Raw genomic sequence first — 21,768 nt, forward strand, 5'->3', positions numbered from 1 at the left:
AGGAAAAAAAAATAGACCATCAATAATTTATGAATGGGAATTAATAAAGATAATCCCTTGAAGCACTAAACTACCCTGTGATTTGGAAATCCTCCTCTATTCTTCAAATTCTTGGGGAGGAATGGTTAAAGGGAAAGTTTCCAACTTTATTTGCATAATAACAGTATTCTAAACAGCTCAATTAGCTAACATTAAGGGGTGATTTAAATCTGTACAGTTTATCCATGCAGTAAAACATTATGCTGCTATTAAAAAGGGAAGAAAAGCTCTTCATGACCTGATACCTTATCCCAAGATAGAATAACAGTCCACAGCAAATGTGTTTGGATTGCAGACAGCATCATCTCACACTGTGTACAGCCTCAAGCAGGTGTCCGCAGATATGTGATTCAGAAACCAAGTGATTCATGCTTTCTAACTACATAGTAGAGAAAATAAAACCCAGGATAGGAAGAATACTAAGACAAATGGAAAGCTATTTAAGTGATTCATTGGTCAAAGAAGCCATTATGTAGAAGATGTGAAAATGCCATGTGAAGATCAGTGGGTTCAGTGAGTGTTGCACAGTAGCTAACACAATTAGCTGAATTAAGCCTTCCACTGAAAAAAGGAAGAACTCCAAATTAGCCCCAGGAAAAAGATTAACATTAAAGCAGAAATTAACACATGGAAAACAATAGAAATGACTGAACCAGCAGTGAAGTCTTTGGAAGGCAAAAACCCAAAACACATTCTTCTGTGTGCTTTAGAACGTGCTCCTTCCAAAACATGGCCTTCTTCCTAAACTGGATGTATGGCATCACCTTCACATGGCCCATATGACTTTGCAGATATGGCTGAGGATCTTGAGACAGTCCTGGACTTCCTAAGCAGACCTGTTGTAATCACAAGGATCTGAAGGGGTGTGAAGAAGCATAGCTGGCTTTGTGCTTGAAGGAAGGGCTTCAAGTCAAGAATAGCAGAGCGCTGGAAAAAGTGAGGAAGTTCTAGAGCCTCCAGAATGACTTACTAGCCAGTCAGTTAATCATGACTCCATTTAACAACCCTCTTCGGATCCTGCGAGCTAGCAGTCCATTTGTGTCCCCTTAGTCCACTGAGGTGTCAATACATAATAGCAGAGACAGGAAACAATACAACTCCCAGCTGGATCTTTAAAAGATGACAAATAGACAAAATTAGAAGAAAAAGGAACCACAGTAAAAAGAAAATGTAAAATTAGGAAGCTGTGTAGGTCCGGGCTACTATGTGAAAACAAACACATCCAGCAATATGAACCTGCAACTCCAACACAAAGGTCTGCTCACAACACCCACTTCATCGGGTGTTGGAGACCTCGTGGATGCAGTCAACAAGGCTTGTCATGTGATACGCCTCCTGAAAGACTGTCACCTCCAATAAAATAAGGTCACATTCTGGTTCATGCACAATTCATGTCTTCTTGACAGGTCATTCTGGTGTCAGTGACACCACCAGCTCTCCTGAGGACCACTGCCTGCTCCTCACATTCTCTCCTGTCACCCCTTCTCTGCCTCACTCTGCCCCTGTTCTCCAGGTGACCACTGAGTTGCAAGGGACCTTACTTCTGACTGCCCCAGGGCATCCCCTAAAGCTAGAAAACCTCACTCTCAAGGACAGCAACTACAGAGAAACAACATCAATTTGTCCATCTTGGCTATACATGAGTTCTTAGCCACCTTTTTTTGTGCCTCCAAGTCCCCGGCCACTCTGCTGCCAGAACCGGCCTGCTCTTCCCTGAGACTCTCAAGCCCATTGTGCCCTCCACTATGAGAGCACTTCATTAAAATGTTTTCATTGTAGAGGAGCTGTGCTTTTTTTTCTTTTTTTTTTTTTTTAAACTAAAAGTTAATAGTTTTGTGTTTGTGCCTATGTAGTGCATGCATACTTGTGCCATGGTGGGCATGTAGAGGTCAGAGGACAACTTTCTAGAGGGTTCTGTTGTTTCCTTTCTCAGGAGGTCCCCGTAATTATTAGGTGTGTGCAGCAAAGCCTTTTGTCAGCTGAGCCATCTTGCTGGCTCTGTACTAACTTTTTTTCGACCAATTATCCTTGCCTCCAAAAGAGTTTTTTTCTCTATCATGAAAAAAGGGTGAACGGCATCAATACATTTCACATGACCAGGATTCCAGAAACACATTTCCACCTTAGAAGAGCCTGTTAGTGTTAAGAACCGGAGGCAGCAATTGCTCTGGTAGGGCAGAGACCCCGAAACAACAGTTCCCAAAATGTCCTTGCTGGAGCCTGCGAATGCTAGAAGAGTCTTTCTGGTTCCGGCTTCTTTGTTGGTGTTAATGAACACCTTGTCTACTGTTGTAGGCTGGGCTCTCCTCTGGTCTGGGCAAATGGGAGGTCTGTAGATCTCTCTTCTCTTACTTCCTGGTGCATCAGTGGAGAAGCTGGGATGCCGCATATCCTGCACCCAGCCTTCTTGACACTGCAGTTCACAGTTCTCTTTTGTTTCCTTTTACTCTGGTTTCTTCCTTCCCTGGGTACTTAACCAGGCAGCCCAGCAGTGAGGATGAATTCCATTTGGAAACACACTGGGGAAGAAGGCAAAAGAATTTTGGCAAAATCACAAGACGGGACTAATAATGCAGAGATCAGATCGGAATGGAACACTCACCCACCTCACCCGGGTGCTGGGAGAATTAATTAACGTTTGTAAAGGCCTTTGAGTTCCTTGGGGGACATGCCACCAGACAGCTAGCTTTATTGTGGAGGGATTATGTGCACAAATACAATACCAGGAGCCAGGATATTACTAAAAATAAAGCAGACTTTTCTGTGGGGACCTCAAGGAAGGAAATGCCTCGGTGGAAAAAGCTTAACTGTCCTTTAATACCATCGCTTGGGCTGCTGGGGATAGAACAGCAAAGCTGAGATTCCATTGTAAGGAGAGGATTATGTTTTCTGAACATTGTCAAGGTGCTGGGGAACAAAATAAAATCACTGCGTTGCCAAAAGAAGGTTATAGTCTTTGGAAAGGAGATTAAGGGACTGTTTGGCTAGTGTACTTCATAGCCTGTCCATGGGGGAAAAGGCAACAGGGAAGCAAATGTTTGTTTGCATTTGAGGGAAAAGAGATTTTTACAAAACGGGAAGAAAGGCTGCCTCAAATGAAAGCCACCATCGGCAGTCCTCAGTAAATCTCACAGAATTCTCCATGAATTTTTCCATCTGCTGTCTCTCAAGCAGACACTTCCAAATCCTAGTTTTTAAATCAAGAAAGAAGAAACCTTTCCTTTACAAAGAAAGATCATGTTAACTTTGGGGAAAGAACAAACAAGCAAAGTTCTTTGTCCATCTCATAAACAGGGAGGCCGGGTCAGCGTGGTTCCTATGGTATTTGAGAGGTCTGGCCTCCTTAGGTTAACAAAACTGCCTGTCCAATGGGACAAAAATCCCATCCTCTTCCTAGCCCCTCCTTCCAACCCCTTCTCCTTCCGCCCCCTTATTTTGTAACAAGGCCTCTGGGGCCTGAAGCAGATTAGCAAACAAATAAATCCTTTAATGTCCTGGAATACTTTCCCAGTATAAATGTGATTAATCTGACAACCCAGCAAATTCGGCACATCAAATACCCCAGCAATAGAAAGCCATTTCTCTGGCCCCCTAATTTATGGCAGAAAGGTCGTGTTATTTTGATGTTTGCATTGGTTAGACTTTCTATCTTTGAAAATGCACTTTACGCAACCTTAGAAAACATCAAAGCCTCCAACAACACCCAGTGGCACAGAGCCTTCCCCAAAGCCTCCTGGGGCAGGGTGTGAGGGTGGATACAGGGTGTAAGGGTGGATACAGCCACAGGGAGTGCTCACCCTCCACAATCATGGGAATCTGTCCTGCCTCACTGGCTCATTTTAAGAACTGGAAAGGATATGGGTTTGAGGTGGGCAGAATGGTAGGTTGTATGGTCTCTGACTCTCCGCCTTAGAATTTCAGGGTCTCTGAACACAAGTCACCCCATGACTTACCCAAGGACCTACAATCAGGTGGGTGGTTTCTGGGCCACAGGCCAGCCTGACCACACCTGCTGTTCCCACCAGCAGCACACCTACCTGTAGAAAGCATAGAGAAAAAGAAGACTATTTAGAGTTATTTATATGAAACCTTTGTGTAAGCTCTGATTCACATTGATGCTTCCTTCTCTCCCCCTCAGAAATCAGACAACATGGGTCATTTGACATTCTCTCCTCTGGTTAAGAACTAGGTCCCCTGGTTGTAGTTGATAAAACCAGGAAGCCCTCAGTTGTCCCCGTGGCATGAAGACCAGAGGTTCCCCCCTGTGACCACACAGGGTTGCCAGCAGGCCTCTGCACTAAAGCACTGAGAGCAATGGGGCCGTACGGGAGCTCAGGTCTGCTGCTGAGGAACAGTGAGGAGGTCTGTGTGGCAAAACAGCAAGGCAGGAGTATAGCAATGATGAGAGTCCCCAAAGACTGTGCGCCCTAATGCTCTTCGTATATTCTAAAGCACCTGTGAGGCTCAATAGTGTATGCACCTTAGGCAGCAGGAAATAGTGAGGATTCAAACATGGAGGGCCGTAACATGCAATAATGTCCCACCCAATGCAGGCTCTTTGGTGGTCCCATCTCGGGGGAAGATCACACAGGTGTGCTGGCTGTCAGGACATACACTCTTAATCCCAGCTTCTGGGAGGCAGGCACAGGCAGAGCTCTGTGAAGACCAGGCCAACCTGGTCTGCACAGCAAGTTCCAGGAGAGCCAGTTACTAAGTAAAAACTGAACACTGCCCGCTCAGTAATGACAATGGATGAATCAACTGTGTGTAGGATGGCTGACCCTTACACACTGCACATTAAAGACACAAATGGCAATTATATAAGTAAGGACTGTGAAGCAAGTGGCAAGAGCAACAGGAAGGTAGCATCTGACACAACCATGGAGATACATTTCCAGGATCCCCCGGACTGCCTCCCAGCCAGGCGTCCCCTTGACTCCCATGCTCTCTGCTGTCTGTGTCCACATTCCCTCCTTTTAGAAGGCAGTGGACACACCATTGTGAGGTTAAAGCCACACTTCTGCCTTTCTTTCACCTGAATTGCCTCTGTGAAGACCTTCTCTCTAGGTAAAGCCACAGTCTGAGCTGCCCATGGCCAGGACTTCAACACGTCTCTTTCTGGGAGGATGGAAAAGTCCAGTCCTTATCAGCATCATGAGTACTTAAATTTTATAGCCCATAACAACAGAAATACAAGAGGCAGATATTTGTCTCCTGCACTCTGCACTACAGGTTTTGGCATGGTTTTCGTTTGTTTGCTTTTATTATCCCTCACTCGGAGGGGTGAGGGATCTCATCCTTTGAAAGTCTTTTTTCATTTTAAAAATATTTGTATTAATTATTGGAGAATTCCATACAATGTATTTTGATTGTACTCACTTCCTATTCTTCCCCCAACTCCATCACCACCTCTCTATTCCCCCTCAACTTTGTGCTCTTTAAAAAAAAAAATTAATTGGATTCCAATTTTACTGCCCATATACTGCTCGGGGAAGGACCATTCATGGGTGTGTGGCTGACCTACTAGAAGCCACATTCTTAAAAACATCTCTGCCTCCCCCAGCCCCAAGAAGCTATTAACTATCCATACCTCCTCAGTTAAGAGTGGGAGCTCTTCCTACTCGTGCTCGAACATCAACTGGCTTGATCTTATAGAGAGCTTGTGCAGACAACCACAGCTGCTGTGAGTTTCTGAAGACAGCAGTCCATTATGTTTGGAACCCACTGGTTCACTCCGGTGCTCCCTATGCCCTGGCTTTTAGAATCTTTTCGATCCCTCCTCTGTGATGGTCTCTGAGCTTTGGGGAGGAGTAGCGATATATGTCCCCTTTGTGGCTGAGCTCACCGCGCTCATACTCTGTACTTTGACTGGCTGTGAGTTTCTGTACTGACTATTGTCCACTGCCCATGGTAACTTCTCTGATAATAAGAACTCCATTAACCTAAGTCACAGAGATTAATATAGAGGGCAGTTAATACCCTTTCGCTTAGTAAAATGATAATAGTAGGTTTACCCCTGGGGTCTTTGAGCTCCCCTACCATGGCTTCTTGGACATATTATAGTACCAGGCATGTGTTTTCTCCCATGGGGTAGACCTTAAAATCCAGCCAGAAAGTGATTGCTTACCTCCATAACATATGCTAGTATGGCACCCATGAGCACATCAGTCATTATTGCAGTTCAGAGGGTTCACAATAGGTGTGTAAGAGCAGCTTGCAGAGCACCTGTATATATATATATATATATAGATGATAGATAGATAGATAGATAGATAGATAGATAGATAGCCAAAACAGTCTCAAAAGCACTTTTGTAGGTATCCCCATGCCTAATTTCTAGATGCACTACAGAGCTATAGTGGTAAAATAGCATGGGCTGCACAAAAACAGGCACACAGATTAATGAAATAGAATCAAGAATAAGCCCTCCAGGTGCAGGCCCCACCCCTGAGGACCTCCAGCCATAACGGCTGGACCCAGCCTTTCCAGATGCAGGCAGCCAAGCTCTGAGCTTGAAAACCCGCCAATCCCCATCCTGGAAAGCTCTGCCCCAGAAAGCTCCATTGCAAGAAACACTACATAAAGCCTGTCTTCTGCCCAGTTCTCTGTTGCTTCTTGCTGAGCAGAGGCAGCCACCCTCCTGTGATCTTCCCTCCCAATAAAGCTCTTATGTGAGGTTTGTTGTGTGCTGTAACTTTGTGGCATTCCTTGGCTCCCAAATGCCAGGATACCCTTCCCATCTGAGCTACAACACTTACATCCAGGACCCAGATGAAAGCCCATGGCCCCACTGCCACCTGATTTTTGACAGATGCCAAAAAAATGTGCAGAAGAAAAAGCAGTGTCTTTAACAATGGTGCTGGAGAAACTGGATCTCTATTGTAGATGAATAAAACTAGTACCTTCCCTCTCACCTTGAACATAAGTCAGTTCCAAATAGATCAAACATTTCAGTATTAGTGCTGAAACTCTGAAACTTCTAGAAGAAAGAATAGGAATATGGGTTCAGGCAAGGGCTTTCTGAATAGGATGCTGGTCATCCAGGGAACTTTAATTGATTATGACATCGTTTACAGGTCTTTAAGCCAATCTTGATTCTCCTCTTCCAAATAACAACCGTTCTGTCCTGGCTGTCTCTCTACTGTACTCTCTCTCAACACTTAAAATGCTGAATTCAGGGCCTGGGAGATGGCTCAACGGGTTAAAGTGCTTGCCATTCGAGTGTGAGGACTGGAGTTCAGATCCCCAGAACCCATACAAATGCTAGGTAAGCATGGAGGCCCACCTAGAATTCCAGCTTGAGAATGCAGAAAAGGAGGGTTTCTGGTTAGCAAGATGGACGCAACAGTAAACTCTGGGTTTGATTGAAAGACCCTGCCTGCATGAATGAGGGAGAATCAGTGGAAGCTTGTTCTGGACCTCATCTTTAGACTTCCACATGCATGTGTACACACCCATGCTGACATACCTATATATGTATACCACACACACATATAAAAACAAAAAAGGAAAAAATGTGCCCCAGACATGGCACTACTCTTACTTTCCTGGAACTTACCTCAGGGATACTTTTTTTTTTTTAAGTAAACAAGGCTGCAGATAATACTGCTCAGTGAGGATGGGACAATGCTGCTACCTAGGAGTATGCCCAGAAGCAAGTAGTTAAGTTACGATATGTCCAATGCTGTGTAAGCATCTTCAGAGTAATGTAGCATTAAATGAAAGCCACATTTACTAAGGGAACTAGCGTAAGTTCTACCATTTATTTTAAGCAACATGGATTGTAATGTTAGACAAGGTAAGGAAAGTGGGTTTTGGGAGACTTGAGGGGGGAAGTGATTTGCCAAAGAATACACCACTGGTGAAATGGCCAGAATAGGAGTCAAACCAAAAGCATCAGAGCTGGGGAGACATCTGGACACGGAATCTAGATGTGCACAGCACAACTACGAGTGTGGGTGATTCTGGAAGAAAGGATGGGGGTAGGCAGAGAACGGAAGGAATGGGGAAAAGGAAGGAGAGAGGAGGGAAAAGACGGGGAAGTGAAAGGGAAAGAAAATTGCTGTCTCCCTGTCCGTCCTTTCCCTCCTTTTCGCCCCCAATACTTCCACTTAAATCCAGTTTCACTTCTGTTAAAAAATAAAAACAAACAAACAAGCAAAAGTTAACTACCTGAAGGTTTTCATGACTTTTCAGTTCTGTGATAAAACACTGTGCCCAAAGGCAACTTCCAAAAGGAAGTTTGCATTGGCTCAGGGTTTCTGAGGTAAAGGAGTTTATAATGGCAGGGGCAGCAGGAGCGGCATGGCCGTAGAAGCCAGATCAGGAAGCTGAGAGCTCAATTGTCAGCACGAAGAAAGCAGAGAGTGGCCAAAGCCTCGAGGCCCACCCCCACTGACACACTTCCTCTGGCGAGGCTCCACTCCCTGAAGGTTTCATAACTGTCCCAAATAGCTCCACCAACTAAGGTCCGAGTGCTCAAATGCCTGAGTCTATGGAAGGCTGACCTGAGCCGGGGTGGGCTTACAAGGTGACTTCTTTCAGTGCAAGCATTATGGAGCAGTCCTGAGCAGAAGGAGCAGATGCCAGCGGTTAGCAGACCAAATTCCTGTTGCCTTTAGTAACCCTGATGTCACCTACAGTTGATCCTCTTTTTCTTGCCCAAGAAACATACTGCTTGCCTGTTCCCCAAGACCCCAACAAACTTTTCTATCCCTGAACTGCCCCTTCCCTGTGACCAAAGCCCAGACTCTGCTGCCAGGTCTCCTGGGCCACCACCTGCCGGCAGCCTGCACAGGGGCTACCCGCATCCTCTGCTTCGAGGTTGCCTATGGTCTTGGACTTGATTTGACCCAGAAGTTGGTGCTATTTATACCTCGTGCATCCTTTCCTTACATGGGCTTATCTCCTGGCTTCATACCCACTTGGGGATTCACAGCAGAGAATCACTGAAGTCTCAAACGATGCATGTCTCATTCCCCTTTTCAGCATTTGAACCAGATCCCCTGAGATCCCAGTGGCCCACGGCCGCAGTCAGACTTCAGAAGAAAGAGACCGAAAGGTTTTCAAGATTGAAAAAGAGATTACTGGAGAGCCTCGGAGGCAAACGAGAAACCTTCCCAGCGCAGTTAAGAGAGCTATCAGATGGGCAATGCTGGGTGGAGGGGATCCTGTGCACGCTGTGAGGCACCCAGATCTGAAAGGGATCTGGGTGGAGGTTGAGAGCTGACAGGAGTGTCTCATCTAGTCCCTCAATAACAGTCTCCAGGGTACACAGCGCACAACCTCCGAGTTACAGTGGGTCTGGGGGTATGGTAGAATGTAGGGAGTGGTGCCTAGAAAAGAAGTGTGGCTTCCAGCCTGTACTCTCTGGTGCTGGCACTTTTTGCCTGCTTAGCTGAAGACACGGAGGTTTTGCTGTCTGAGACATGGTCTCTGACCTTCTCTGACCCAGCAAGTGGATAAGGTACAAGGAGAACAGCTACCCAAGTCATAAAAGCAGTGGTCTCCCAGCATCCAAAGCACACACGACCTCTGCTCCAGACCCTCAGGGTCAAGGTCACCCTGCTGAGTGGTAGGGACCTCCCCGACGACTCTGAGTTTGAATCTTGCCCTACTGATGCTTTGTGTGGTTCCCAGGAAGTTATAGAAGTGCTCAGCACATATTTCTTACTCCCAAATGTGTGTGTGTGTGTGTGTGTGTGTGTGTGTGTGTGTGTATACACCAATGTGGAGGTCAGAGGTCAACTCCAGCTGTGGTTCTCAGTTGCCATCTTCTCTTTTTGTTGTTTGAGGAAGGGCCTTTGATTGGCCTGGAGCTCCATGACTCCCTGGCTGGCCAGAGTCCTAGAATCCTACTGTACCTACAGTCTTTGCTTCTCCAGCACGGCGATGCCAAGCATGTGCCACCACACCAGACATTGCTCTGTTCCGCTCTGGCGACTGGATCACGTCCTCAGGCGCACAGAGCAAGCATTTTACTGTATGTACTTGTCACGTGCGTGTGAGTACAGATGTCCTGGAGGCCAGAGGCACCAGACATGCCCCCTCCCTATAACCCAAGTCACAGGCAGTCGTGAGCCACCTGACAGGGGTGCTGCTGGGAACTGAAGTCGGGTCCTCAGCGAAAGCGTTCAGCACCGAATCATCTCTCTAGCCCAAGCGCCTTGTTCTTAAGACTGAAGTGAAGTGGAGTGTCTGTGTGTCCAAGCCTCACCATTGAGGATAGCTCATGGCCTGCTCTCCTACAGGTGTCCAGCCCAGGGCACCTGTCTTTCATCCCCTACAAGTAGACTTTGCCCTCAGAACACAAGGGAGTCTGTCTGTCACCACTGTCTCCCATTCCTTTTCTCACGAAAATTATTTTATGAATACACAGGTTTCTTTGGTTTTGTTTATTTGTTTGTTTTTGTTTTGCTTTGGGTTTTGTTTTGTTTTTTTGCTCTATTCTGTTTTGCGTCAGAGTTTCCCTCTGTTGTGAAGTGTATTCCAGTCAGAGGAGCCCAAGCACTCCTATCTCTGACACTTCTGAAGCTCATCCAGACTCAGGTCAACTTGGCCTGACGTCCCCTTCATCAGCAGACCCACGGTGACCTGCTCGTTTCTCTCCCAAGTTCCTGGAAGTTGCGTGGGACCCATTAATTTCTTTTTCACCAGAACTAAGTCAAGAATAGAAGTTCCTGTTGTTTGCTTTGCCGCCCTGGTGACGAGAGCATCATGAAACTGGCAAGGGCTTGCATTTCCTTTACACAAGGCCGGTGAAATCTGGACCTTTGAAGCTGGGCCCCTCACACCTGGCTTGCTTGTTTGTATCTAGCACTGGTGAAGCATTTCCTGAGTTCCCTCAGAATGAGAAAACAGCCCTGCCCACACTGGCCCTGCATTTGCGCAGGGGCATTGACTGCCAAAACCCTTCCTTTTCCATAGTCCATGTTCAGTTTTACAACCCCAGGGGGGCAAGGGACTTGTAAGCTCCCTCTTTACAGTTAGGGAAACCTGAGCACTCAGAGATTGTGTGACAGAGCAGAAAACAGCATGGGCTGCTGGTTCGGGAAGCCAGGGTCCTGACCCCAGAGCCCAGCAACAAACCACTGCTCACAGATGGATCATCCTTCTCACCTGGGAAAGCTGCAGCATGCCTGACCTAGGTTCTCATCTGTAAAGATGGGGATAACGCCAGCACCGTCCTAGGGGTGTCATGGAGACCGTGGGACGACATGAACCCACCAGTGGCTCCACTCAGCTGTCCAGAGCGTCCTTCACCCTGTCACTGCGGTCAGCACAGCTTGGCTTTTCAGCCGCCCCGGTCCCCTTCAGAATTGCTGGAGCCAGAATCTATCTCCTGGTCCATGTGCTTGGCGAGGCTCCGCTCTCTGCACCCTGCCACATCCCGTGCTGGAAGACCTGCCTTCGTGTAACAGCACCGGAATCTGGAAAATGTGTCATTCCCGCGCATCTGCGTTCTCTAGTCCACTCAGCTTGTTTGTAATCCAAGGACAGGACAGGGCCATTCCGTGGCTGCTTCTGAGTCTACCCAGCGTTCACCCCAGCCAGCCCCCCAATTTCTCGGGGCTGGAATGGCCCCAGGGAGCCACGGGTAGCAAGTGTCCAGAGCCGTGCTCGGTAAATGATACATTTTCCTTCATCGGGGCTTTGGGTGGGCCAGAGCTGGCAGGCAGCCATGATGATGGGTGGTGTGTTTTCCCCTCCTTGGGAAGGCAAGGGTGGAGGAAGCAGGCAACTCCTTCCCCACCCCCTTCCTCACATTGCTCCCCTCCACAGCTCCTGTCCCTGGAGGGAAAGGAAACATTCACTTGTCTGGGCCACTGAGCTGCACTCCTGCTGAGGCGTCCCCCTGGGGAGAAGAGAAAACCAGTTTGGACCTGTTCTCTAGATTCTTCTTCCCTGGTTTGGGGTGAGCATGTGTGAGCGTGCACACTTCCACACCTGGGTAGCCACTGGAACATGCCAACGTGCATATCTTGGTGGCACTTTATAAGACAGCTGATGCACCCGGGAAGCTTGCCCTGCTGAGGGGTCACCCTTGGGCAGAGATTCCTCTAACCAAGAGCAGAGATGAAGGCTCAGCGCTTTTCCTGGCCAGCCTCCCCAACAGCAGGCAAGCAAACACATAGGAAACCGTTGGCCTCAAAGTCAGCACGCAAAACAGCCTCTTTTGAAACGAGGAGTTTCTATATGACTGGCCTATAAACAAGTGTGGTGGGGTCTTAGCTAGGAGACACACTTTTACTTGGATTCTGAATTTCACCCTTCCTGAAGTGGTTCCCTGCCCAGGCACCCCTTTATCCTGAGCGCCCCACCTGGCCATGGGACATGTGAAGAGATGGGAGACCACCGGCCCAGCACACACACATTTACTTCCCTGTTAAGTTTCAAACCTGGCATATGTCTGTGGTGCCCATTTAAGATATCAAAGCAGACCAGCATCCCTCAGTCCCTACCTGTTACAGGGCCTAGCTGCCATACCCCACCCCCTACCCTGAACTCTCAAGCCCAGGGTCAGGGCTGCCCTTTCCCCAGAGGCTCTTCACTACATAATCCAGGCATTTTGGTTACCTGCCCCTTTGGCATCTTTGGCATCCTGGATGCTGCACCCTTCTCCCTTCCCCTCCTCCTCTCCCCACATGGCCCAGCTCAGTGTCATGACCACTCTGGACTCTCCCAGATGTGTCTGCCTCTGGCTGTGCTCTCCCGAATATCTCCAATAAACTTTCCTCTCCACCGTCCCTAGGAGAAGTCATATTGTTTCCCTTTCCTTTTTATTTTACCTTATTTTTTTTTCACCTACAAGTATCTTTGCCCAGTCGCTTTCACTTCCTGGGTTAATTCACAGAAACGTGTCTAAATTCCTTTGACTGTAAGGTAGTAGTTTGTCCTACAAAGGCCTTGGAAGCAGTTGGGGATTCTGGTGCATATTTCAGGGCTCTGCTCATTTATTGACCTTACTAATTCAGATGGCCTCCAATTTTACAGTGATTTTTAACTATCTCTGAACTTCTCCCTGGCTGGACAGGTAGGGAGAAGGGCACAGTGAGTTTTGATCTCTTCCCAGGTGAGTAACATAAACTATGCAAATGGCTTTTCCATCCCTGGAGAAACGAGGTTGAGGCTCATGGTTTCAAAGTTTTCCATGTGTGGCCACATGGCTCTGGTGCTGCTCAGCTGTGGCGAGGCAGAGCAGCGTGGCTCAAGGGTATGAGGGGCCAAGCATCCTAGAGGGATTTGAGGGGATGGGGTGGGCGCATAGGCACAGGGACAAGTTAGCTCTTAACAGCACATTCCCAGTGTCCCACTTCCTCCAACCAGGCTCTACCTCCTAAGTCTCCACACCACACCTTGGCCAGGTGGGGACCAAGACTTAACAAGTGTCTGTGGGAGACGTTTCATGTTTAAACCCAGTATGCTACTATTCCATGTTTCCAGGCTACGGAACCCTGAGTGATGGCTCCTAGTCAACCAGATGATCACAGGGTACCATGCTGCCAGAGTTTACTTGGGAACAAATGCTTGATGAATTACAAGAGATTTGGGAGTGTATGATAACATAGACCATAGGAAGTGATTTTTTTTTCCAGGTCATGAGCTAATGTCGGCGTTTTTGTATTCACTTAAGGCAGGCTGGACCACATTTATAAGCCGTGTGCCGCCAATTCGATCCACCCTGTCAAAAGACATGCACTCAACATGCTCACACTTAACAGACCCACAGAATGTTCTCTGGAGAAACAAACGATGGGTTTTTTTTTTGAGGGGGTCAGGGAGATGGTTGCATGTGGAGGTGGAGCTGGCTTGGAACTCGCTGTGTAGATCAGACAAACCTTGAGCTCGGAGATCTGTCTGCCTCTTCTTCCTGAGCGCTGGAATGAAAGCTGTGTGTCACCACTTCTGATAGCGAATAGGTCTTGAAGCAGGGTGTGGTGGCACATGCCTGTAACCCCAGCACTCTGGGAGGCAGAGCGATGTGAGTTCGAGGCCAGCCTAGTCTACAAAGCGAGTCCAGAATGGCCAAGGCTACACAGGAAAGCCCTGTCTCAAAAACGAACAAAAAATAAAACAAACAAACAAACCAAATCGGTCTTGATCCACACCAGCCAAGGAGGGACAGTGAGTACTTGCCTTGACCTAACTGGAGGACTGAACAAATTTGATAGGACAGAGAGGAGCAAGAATGGGTTGTTGCTGGTAACAACCATGAGATCAAGATGACACTATCCTGTACAAACTTTTATTTAAATCATTTTTGAGATTATAACATAATTACATGATTTCCCCTGTCTCTCTCGGAGTAAAGAGGGAGTCTAAGCCCTCTGACATACCTCTCTCTGCCCTCTTTCAAATTCGTGGCTTCTCTATTCATTAATTGTTGTTACATACATACATACAGACTCCTAAGTACATCATTACGACTCAGTCTGTACCACGGTGCTTGTATGGATGTTCTCACGGCTGACCACTTGGTACTGGATAACCAACTGGTGTGGTCTTCCCAGCTCAGCATTCTTTAATTACTGTAGTTTTTTTCTGTAGGGTCAAGGCCTCCTGGGATCCCCTGTTCATGTTGTTGTCCTTGTTCAGCTCATGTTTAGGCAGTCACGTTGGTGAGATTTTATGGGTGCATCTTTTGAAATTCCTGTCCTGAATCGGTGCAAATGGAGCAGCAAATGGAGGTGCCTCCTGCCAGTTTACGGACCCTCCCTCATCCTCCAGGGCTTACTGGACCAATACTCTCTTCAAGTTAACTTCATTTACTACACAGTTAGGCTCATGATGGTGGTGATTTAAAGCATGTGAGAGTAACATGCGTGCAGCTTGATTTGGGTCTGCAGTAAGGATGGCTGTTCAATGTTTTGGCAAAGGTTTGTTTGGTTAAGCCTGGCAAGGGGGCATGTGCTTACCATGTTACACCTCACCCCTGACCCCCTTGAGGGACGCTCTCCAGCACATGCTCAGTGTCCACCATGCTTGTCCGGACAGAACCTTACAGGGATTGCTGTTGTAGAAGGCGGGGTGGAGAAGTCCTGAGACACGTGCCAGCTGATCTTAGTCACAAGGCTGACCAGTTTTAAGGAAGCTAAAGGAAGAACCTCCGTTACTGAAATTCACCACATCTGTTCCTAGGGGAAGGGAGACAAGGACAGGTTACAGATGCCTGGAATCCATGCTGTACATGATTTTCCTTTTTCCAGAACAGAATTTATGCTAGGAGTGGCTGTTTCTGTGTGGTAAGCATTTTATTGAAGTACTACATGCAGAGAAAAGTTCCCAAGGTCCAAGTAGGTGGTGGGGCACAGTGACCAGGGACGGTCCCCAGAAGGTACCCACTTCCAAGTCCAGAGACGGACAGTGGTGGAAGGTTCTCTTCCTGGCTCCGGCAGGACCTCCCGTTCATTCCCAAGTTGACTCTCACACCTCCATAAGGACTTGTGTCCTTAATTGTCCAGTTCTAAACAGAGTTCTGACCCCTCCCCCCCCACTTATCTAGATGTTTAAATTATTCGTGCTTTTTATTTAGTTCCTGGTGATTGAACCCAGGACGTCACACCTGTGAGGCTAGTCCAGCTCCAACCTTGTTCACATTCTGAAATAAAGACTTGACAACTGTGAGGCACATATGGGCCTGGGAACGTTCCTGAGTCAGACACTGACATCTGTGTGGCCGCGTCCCTGTGTATATAAACAGTTTGGCTAAACATAACAGTATGAGGAACTCATGGTGTCCCCTACCGTGACATCATAGAGCTTTGTCATGGTGGCTAAGGTGGAGGACTTCCGGGCTGGCATGCTGTCACGTTGGAACACCTGCAGACGCTGGAGTCCCGGCACCATCTCTTCTTCTCCAGGCCAAGGAAGTACTTCTTCCTGTTCCTCATTGTCAAATGTTCCACTTTTGGCTAATTCTACATTTCCAACAGCAAGAAAAGGGAGGGATGTGTTATTTATAACCCGCCATGAGCCTGCTGAATCATGAGACAATGGGCCTGTTTCTTTGTGTCCCTAATGGCCTGTGACTAACTCACTTGTGACATCAAGTCACACAGTGTGCCCTCCATGAACACCGGCTTCCACATGGCAAGGAGCTAAAGACAGTCAGCCGCCCACAAGGGACGGAATCTCGCCAGCACCCGCAGTGGCTTCAGTCTCCAGAGGACACTTGGGTACGCTCACAGGGCAGACTCTCAGGTCCTTTTGAGCGATGGCTCCCACTCCTTGCCCTCACGGCAGGCCCACAGCCTGGCTGCATTTCCTGGTGCATGCCGGGGGGGCCCTGCTGGAAGCTGTTCCTGGAAGCTCCCGGCAGTGGGAGACACAGGAGGTAACCAGCATCACTCACCTGCCCACTTGCAGACCCCAGAGGATGGGTGACCACGCAAACTCTAACAAGAGTGTACACACAAGGACCTCACAGGATCGCACACACAAGTAGCGGGAAGGCTTCAGCAGGAACGGAGAGGCTACGCCGCGAGGTGCCAGGATATGGCGCGTGAAGGGCGTGTCCACCCAGCGGCACGGGAGTCGGCTCCCAGCTGCCGCCATTGAGCCCCAGCTCAGCACACAGGGCACCACCACACAGCACAGTCCTCCCACCAAGAGCGAAAAGTCTCTCCGAGTCCGTGGGAACACAGCTTAGACGGCGGGCAGGAGCAGAAATCCACCGTGTGCACACGCGTGAGCCTTCTGACCCGGGCTCAGGGTCGAGCCGCTCGTTTGCTGCTTCCCTCGGAGCTGCGGATGGTGAAGGAATGTCTGTAGCTCTGGCAATCTTAAAACAAGGGCCTGCTAGGAGCAGACCGTGCAGGGTGCTTCAGCTAGCGGCAGTCTTTGACTCTTAAAATCCGAGCAAAACCACCTTAGGGAAACGCATTTGTTTTGTTTTTTAACAGACCCGTCCTTCATTTTCTGCATCGAGGGTGAGCAAGCTACCCGCCTACTGGCGACCACGCACTCTCCAACACTCCCCTCGGAATGCCATGGGTGTGGAAGCTTTTCCACCTGTGCTCTGTGTGCCCTGGACCCCTGACTTTGGGGTATATCAGGCATTACTGTGTTTGAGCGGATCACGGTCTGGAGGTTCCTGGCTTCTTGATCCCACTGAGACACCTCTGCCCGGGGTGGAGGTGCAGTGGGGAATGCTTTCCAAGAACAGGCTGCAGGAGGCGTGGAAGAGGGCTGTTCGTGCAGCTCTATTAAAACATCTAAAATGTACAGGTCCCCTTATCAGGGCCGGAGAGATGGCTTAGTGGGTAAGGCTGCTACGCAAGCATAAAGACCAAGGTCGGACCCCAGCGCCCACACGAAAGCCAGGCACAGCAGTCTGAGTGTGTAACTTTAGTCTGAGAAAGTGGAGACAGATGGACTCCAGGGGCCCGCGGTCCAAACAGTCTAGGCCAATCTGTAATCTCTCTCCTCAGTGAGAGACCCTGTCTTAAAAATCAGGATAGATCGTTGAGGAAGACACTTGACATCTCTGGCCTTCACAGGGAAGTTCTCACAGCACACACACACACACGCGCGCACACACACACAGACACACACACAGACACGACACACACACAGACACACACACACACACACGTGCCCCTGTGGCCTTGATAGAGGGTCGTGTCAACAGCAGCACCTCTAACTGATGTGACCTCTGCAGTATGGCTGCTGTGTGTACAGCATCTAGACTCATCACAGTCCTCATCTAGACTCTCAGTTTCCCAAAAAAAGTTCCACAAGAGAGTCCCCAAATCTAGCCAAGAGCCAGGTAGGGTGAGTAACCAGCATTTCCTTATCCAGGGTCAGGGGTCATTTATAAACAACCTGTCTCGATGTGTGAATTTCTTTGGAAAAGAAAAACCAAACAGATCTTAAAAGTTCCAGCTGTCTGAACATTTTCTACTTAAAAACACACAAACAAAAAATGAATTGGACAGGAACGTCGTGGTACATGACTCACGACAAACAAACTCCAGACACATGTTATCATAATTATACTGTACAAGTCAGGAAGCACCAAACGAAGGCTGTCAGAACACAACTGCGGAGGCTCATCTTACACGCTGTCGTTTGTAGAACTTGATCAGCCACGTGAGCTGGGATCCGTCTCACAGATATAAGACTGTTGAGCGGGTTGAGCCTGGCTGTCAGCCTGACCGGATGGAGAGACACCGAGAAGATGAGGAAAGCTCAGCCCTGGGCCTGTCCAGGTGGGAGTTTCCACCCATCGCTAGATGCTCTGACCTGGTGATGGAGTGAAGGGCTGAAAACAGGTGGAACTGCAGAAAGTGGAGGCTGGTTGGAGGAAGGAATCACTGAGGGCTCCCTTTGTTCCTGGTTGCCCTGGTGCTGGGCGCTTCCTTCACCATGACGCTTTACCTCCCATAAGGCCAGAATGGATGGAGACAAGGACTTTGGAACAAAATCCCTCAAACTGTGAGTGAAAGTAAATCCTCTTTGGACCGAGTTCGTCAGTCGTTTGTCATGCAACCGTGAATCGAACCGACACAGAAACCTTCAAGTTCACATCAGTCACATTCTACCGGGTGTTAGTTAATGAAGGTGGCCTAGCCACGGTTCATTTTTCATTTCAGAAAAGTTAGACTCCGCCTCTGCAATCATCCCGAATGACCACAATCACAATCCAGCTCTCTGATAGGAGACAGCTCCGGAAACCTCACCAGTTCTATTCAGCGTGCCAAACATCCTGTTAGTAATGTCCTAGCCGAGACGAGGCCCTGGGTCTAGGGTTAGGTAAAGATGTTTCAGCTGTGGCCTCAGACACCAAGCGGGAGCTAAAGCATGCCTGTTGTATAGTGAGGGACATCCTGACCTTCATGATGTCAAGTACAGCTCACTACTTGCATGTCTGTGGCATGGACATAAAGGAGCCTGTATGTCCCGTCACGGGATTGTGCAGCACGTGTGGTTACGTACAGCTCACAGCACGTGTACTGAGATTAGGTGGCTCCTGGTTACACATTTTCCGCACTGTGGATCTGACAGCTGTTTAGAGCACACACCTGCTCTGAAATGGTGGGCACAGCAGCTGCATGCGCCTCCTGCTCAGTGTCTCTCCCAGCTGCATCAGAGTGACCGACCCCAGTACGTGCTAGGATGGCTGTACAGTGATGAAATTACCCAGCAGGGTGTATGTCTTTGTCACTGCGCACAACTGTAAGGGGGACCTATGTGTATCGTGACTCATTTGACATTTCAGCTGGACTAAGGGAGACCAGATAGCTGCTAGGATGTTCTTCCAGGTGTGCCAGCGACGGTGTATTGGGAAGAGATACGCACTTGAGGCAGTGGACAGAGTAACCAGCACCTGTCCTCACATGTGGGAGAGCATTATCTAGATTACTAAGGGCTCGTTCATAACAAAGACATGGAGCGAGCACGCATCTGCTGCGTTTTAATGGGACCTCCATCTCCCGAGTCTGCGGTTCTGTCCAGCATGGCTCTGGGGCTCTTGGGTTTGGATGAACCTCCAGGACCAGATTTTGCAGGTAAATGGCAAGAACATGGCAGTCTCGTGAGAAGTCCCTTTCTACATGTCTGCCTCTCCCACTGGCTCCATTTGTCTGGGGAATCTTCACAAATCCCTCGAGCAAATATTCTGTTTCATGAAGCTGCCAGAAGACAGTTTGAAATAGACGGGGGAATTCCTTTATACAGGCTGTTTTCTGAATGACAATGGACCATGACAGGCTCATATATTTGGATGCTTGGTGGCCGCTTGGTGGAACTGTTTGAGAAGGATTGGGCGGAGTGACCTTGTTGGAGGAGGCGTGTCATTGGGAGTAGGCTTTGAGGTTTCAAAAGCCCATGCTCTTCCCAGTGTGCTCTCTCTGCCTCCTGCTTATAGAGAAGGGCATCAGTTCCTAGATACTGTTCCAGCGCCACACCTGCCTGCCCGTTGCCTTTTTCACCACCATGCTGGCCATGGACTCGCTCTCTTGAATTGCGAGCCCCAAATTAAATGCTTTTTTTTTTTTCAACAAGTTGCCTTTGTCATGGTGTTTTGTCACAGCAATAAAAGAGTAACGAAGACACAAGGTAACCTGAGTATTGTCTCTAAGACAGAAGCCCACGGTGGCATCACTGAGAGCTAATAAAACGTGAGGCCTGGGAGGTGGCTCAGTGATCAACAGTACTTGCTGCTTTTCCGTGGCACTAAAATTTGATCTGGCAGCTCACACATACCTGTAACTCTGGCTCCTGGAGATTCAATGTCTTCTTCTGGCCTCCCGTCTTCCATCCTGTCTCTTTCATACACACTGTTCCCTCTGCCTTCCTTTCCTTGTCTATATGTGATACTTTCCATCACACAGGCCTCAGACATGGCGGAGAAACTTGTTGAAGTGTGAGGGAAAGGACAGGTGCCACTTGTGAACAAAAGCTGCCAAGAGCTACCCTGTGGTTGTAGCGTTGCTTTTCCTCTGCCCTGGATAAGCTGTGGTCCCAAGAGAAGTACTCAATTGGAGAAACCTCAGTGCAAATCCACAGTCAACCCACAGGCCAGCTTCAGCAGCTGAAACAAAGAAAGGCCAGAAGGAGTTGGGGTGATTTCCCGATAATGTAACATTCTATGCATAGTGATCTATGTGTGTTTGGTGGGAGGGGCAGTGAGAGTGAGGAGTTGTTTGTAGCTAAAGCCTTTCCATTCTGGCTGGCTCCAAGCAGCAAAAGAGTGGGTCTGTACAGAGGCCATGTGAGCAGGAAGCAATCTGTGCAGAGCGACCTGGATCCTGAGCTGTTGGTAGCACATAGTAGGTTCTGCCTGTCAACACTTTCCTGTCATGGCGTGCCTCAGAGGGAAGGCACCTGGGACTTGCTGCTGAGAGGTTCCTAAGAGGGAAACCCCACAGTCCCGAATGCCTATTATTAATCAGCAAAAATGAGTGGACACAAGTGCAGTATGTTGTGCACAATGCACAAGGAAGGAATAGATAATTTCAATTAAGTTTTAAAAAGGCAAAGCAGAAAAATAGCAAATATATAATGTGCACAAGAACTTGTAGAAAAATACAACAAAATGAACAGTCAGTTCAGCCAAAAGGAAATGTTTATGACCTGTAATACAAAAGGACGTCCACCCCTTCTCCTACAAACGGAAAAATGTAAATTAAAACCACAGGTGATTGGTAAAGGTTCAAGGCCTTGACTGTGTGCTGCAAGTTGAGGTGAGGGAATTGGGCTCTCTCTCTCTCTCTCTCTCTCTCTCTCTCTCTCTGACAATTCTAACGAGTATGAATGGTTGTCATGGCTATGAGTGGTCATCCAGAAAGATCTAGAAGAATGTCAACTTTGTAAGTATTTGTGAATCCACTTCCAGGACTTTTTCCCATCCATCTGTTCAGTGAGTACAGGTTTAGTTGAAGCATCACTTGTCCCGGCAGAAGACTGAGAAGATCCTAAGCTTATGTAGAAGTAGGAGACCAGGTCAGTCTTGACTATAATCACTGAGGGGGTTTGACAGGACTTGAGATGGAGGGGGTCACGTGATAATAAAAGGTACACCAAGATATGATGCTGCCTGAAGAGGAGGGAAAGAGTGATGTGTAGACATGTGATCACTGCCCAGGGTGCAAGGCTGCCCGAGAACCCGGCTAGCACACTTACATGTGGAGAACGCAGCCCCTACAAGGACAAAGAAGCTGTACACTTTAACACTCTGAAACTTTATTTTTATTGTGTGCATATGAGTGTCAGTGGGCACATATTTAT

General features: G+C 48.2%; 2 long non-coding RNA genes across 2 annotated transcripts; both read right to left on the reverse strand.

Annotated features, from left to right (window-relative positions):
• Positions 1 to 201: 201 nt before the first annotated feature.
• LOC132652463 (uncharacterized) lies at positions 202 to 8,354 on the reverse strand. The gene is made up of 4 exons (XR_009590085.1): positions 8,212 to 8,354; positions 6,167 to 6,264; positions 3,993 to 4,076; positions 202 to 2,558 (listed from the first exon to the last, which is right to left on the reverse strand). It is a non-coding gene; the product is annotated as an uncharacterized LOC132652463 (long non-coding RNA).
• Positions 8,355 to 14,333: 5,979 nt separating this feature from the next.
• On the reverse strand, positions 14,334 to 16,523 carry LOC132652206 (uncharacterized). Its single transcript, XR_009589684.1, has 3 exons — positions 16,391 to 16,523; positions 15,784 to 15,956; positions 14,334 to 15,173 (listed from the first exon to the last, which is right to left on the reverse strand). It is a non-coding gene; the product is annotated as an uncharacterized LOC132652206 (long non-coding RNA).
• Between the last annotated feature and the right edge of the window lie 5,245 nt (positions 16,524 to 21,768).

This window comes from Meriones unguiculatus, chromosome 2 (assembly GCF_030254825.1).
Source record: "Meriones unguiculatus strain TT.TT164.6M chromosome 2, Bangor_MerUng_6.1, whole genome shotgun sequence".
Taxonomy (NCBI): Eukaryota; Metazoa; Chordata; class Mammalia; order Rodentia; family Muridae; genus Meriones; species Meriones unguiculatus.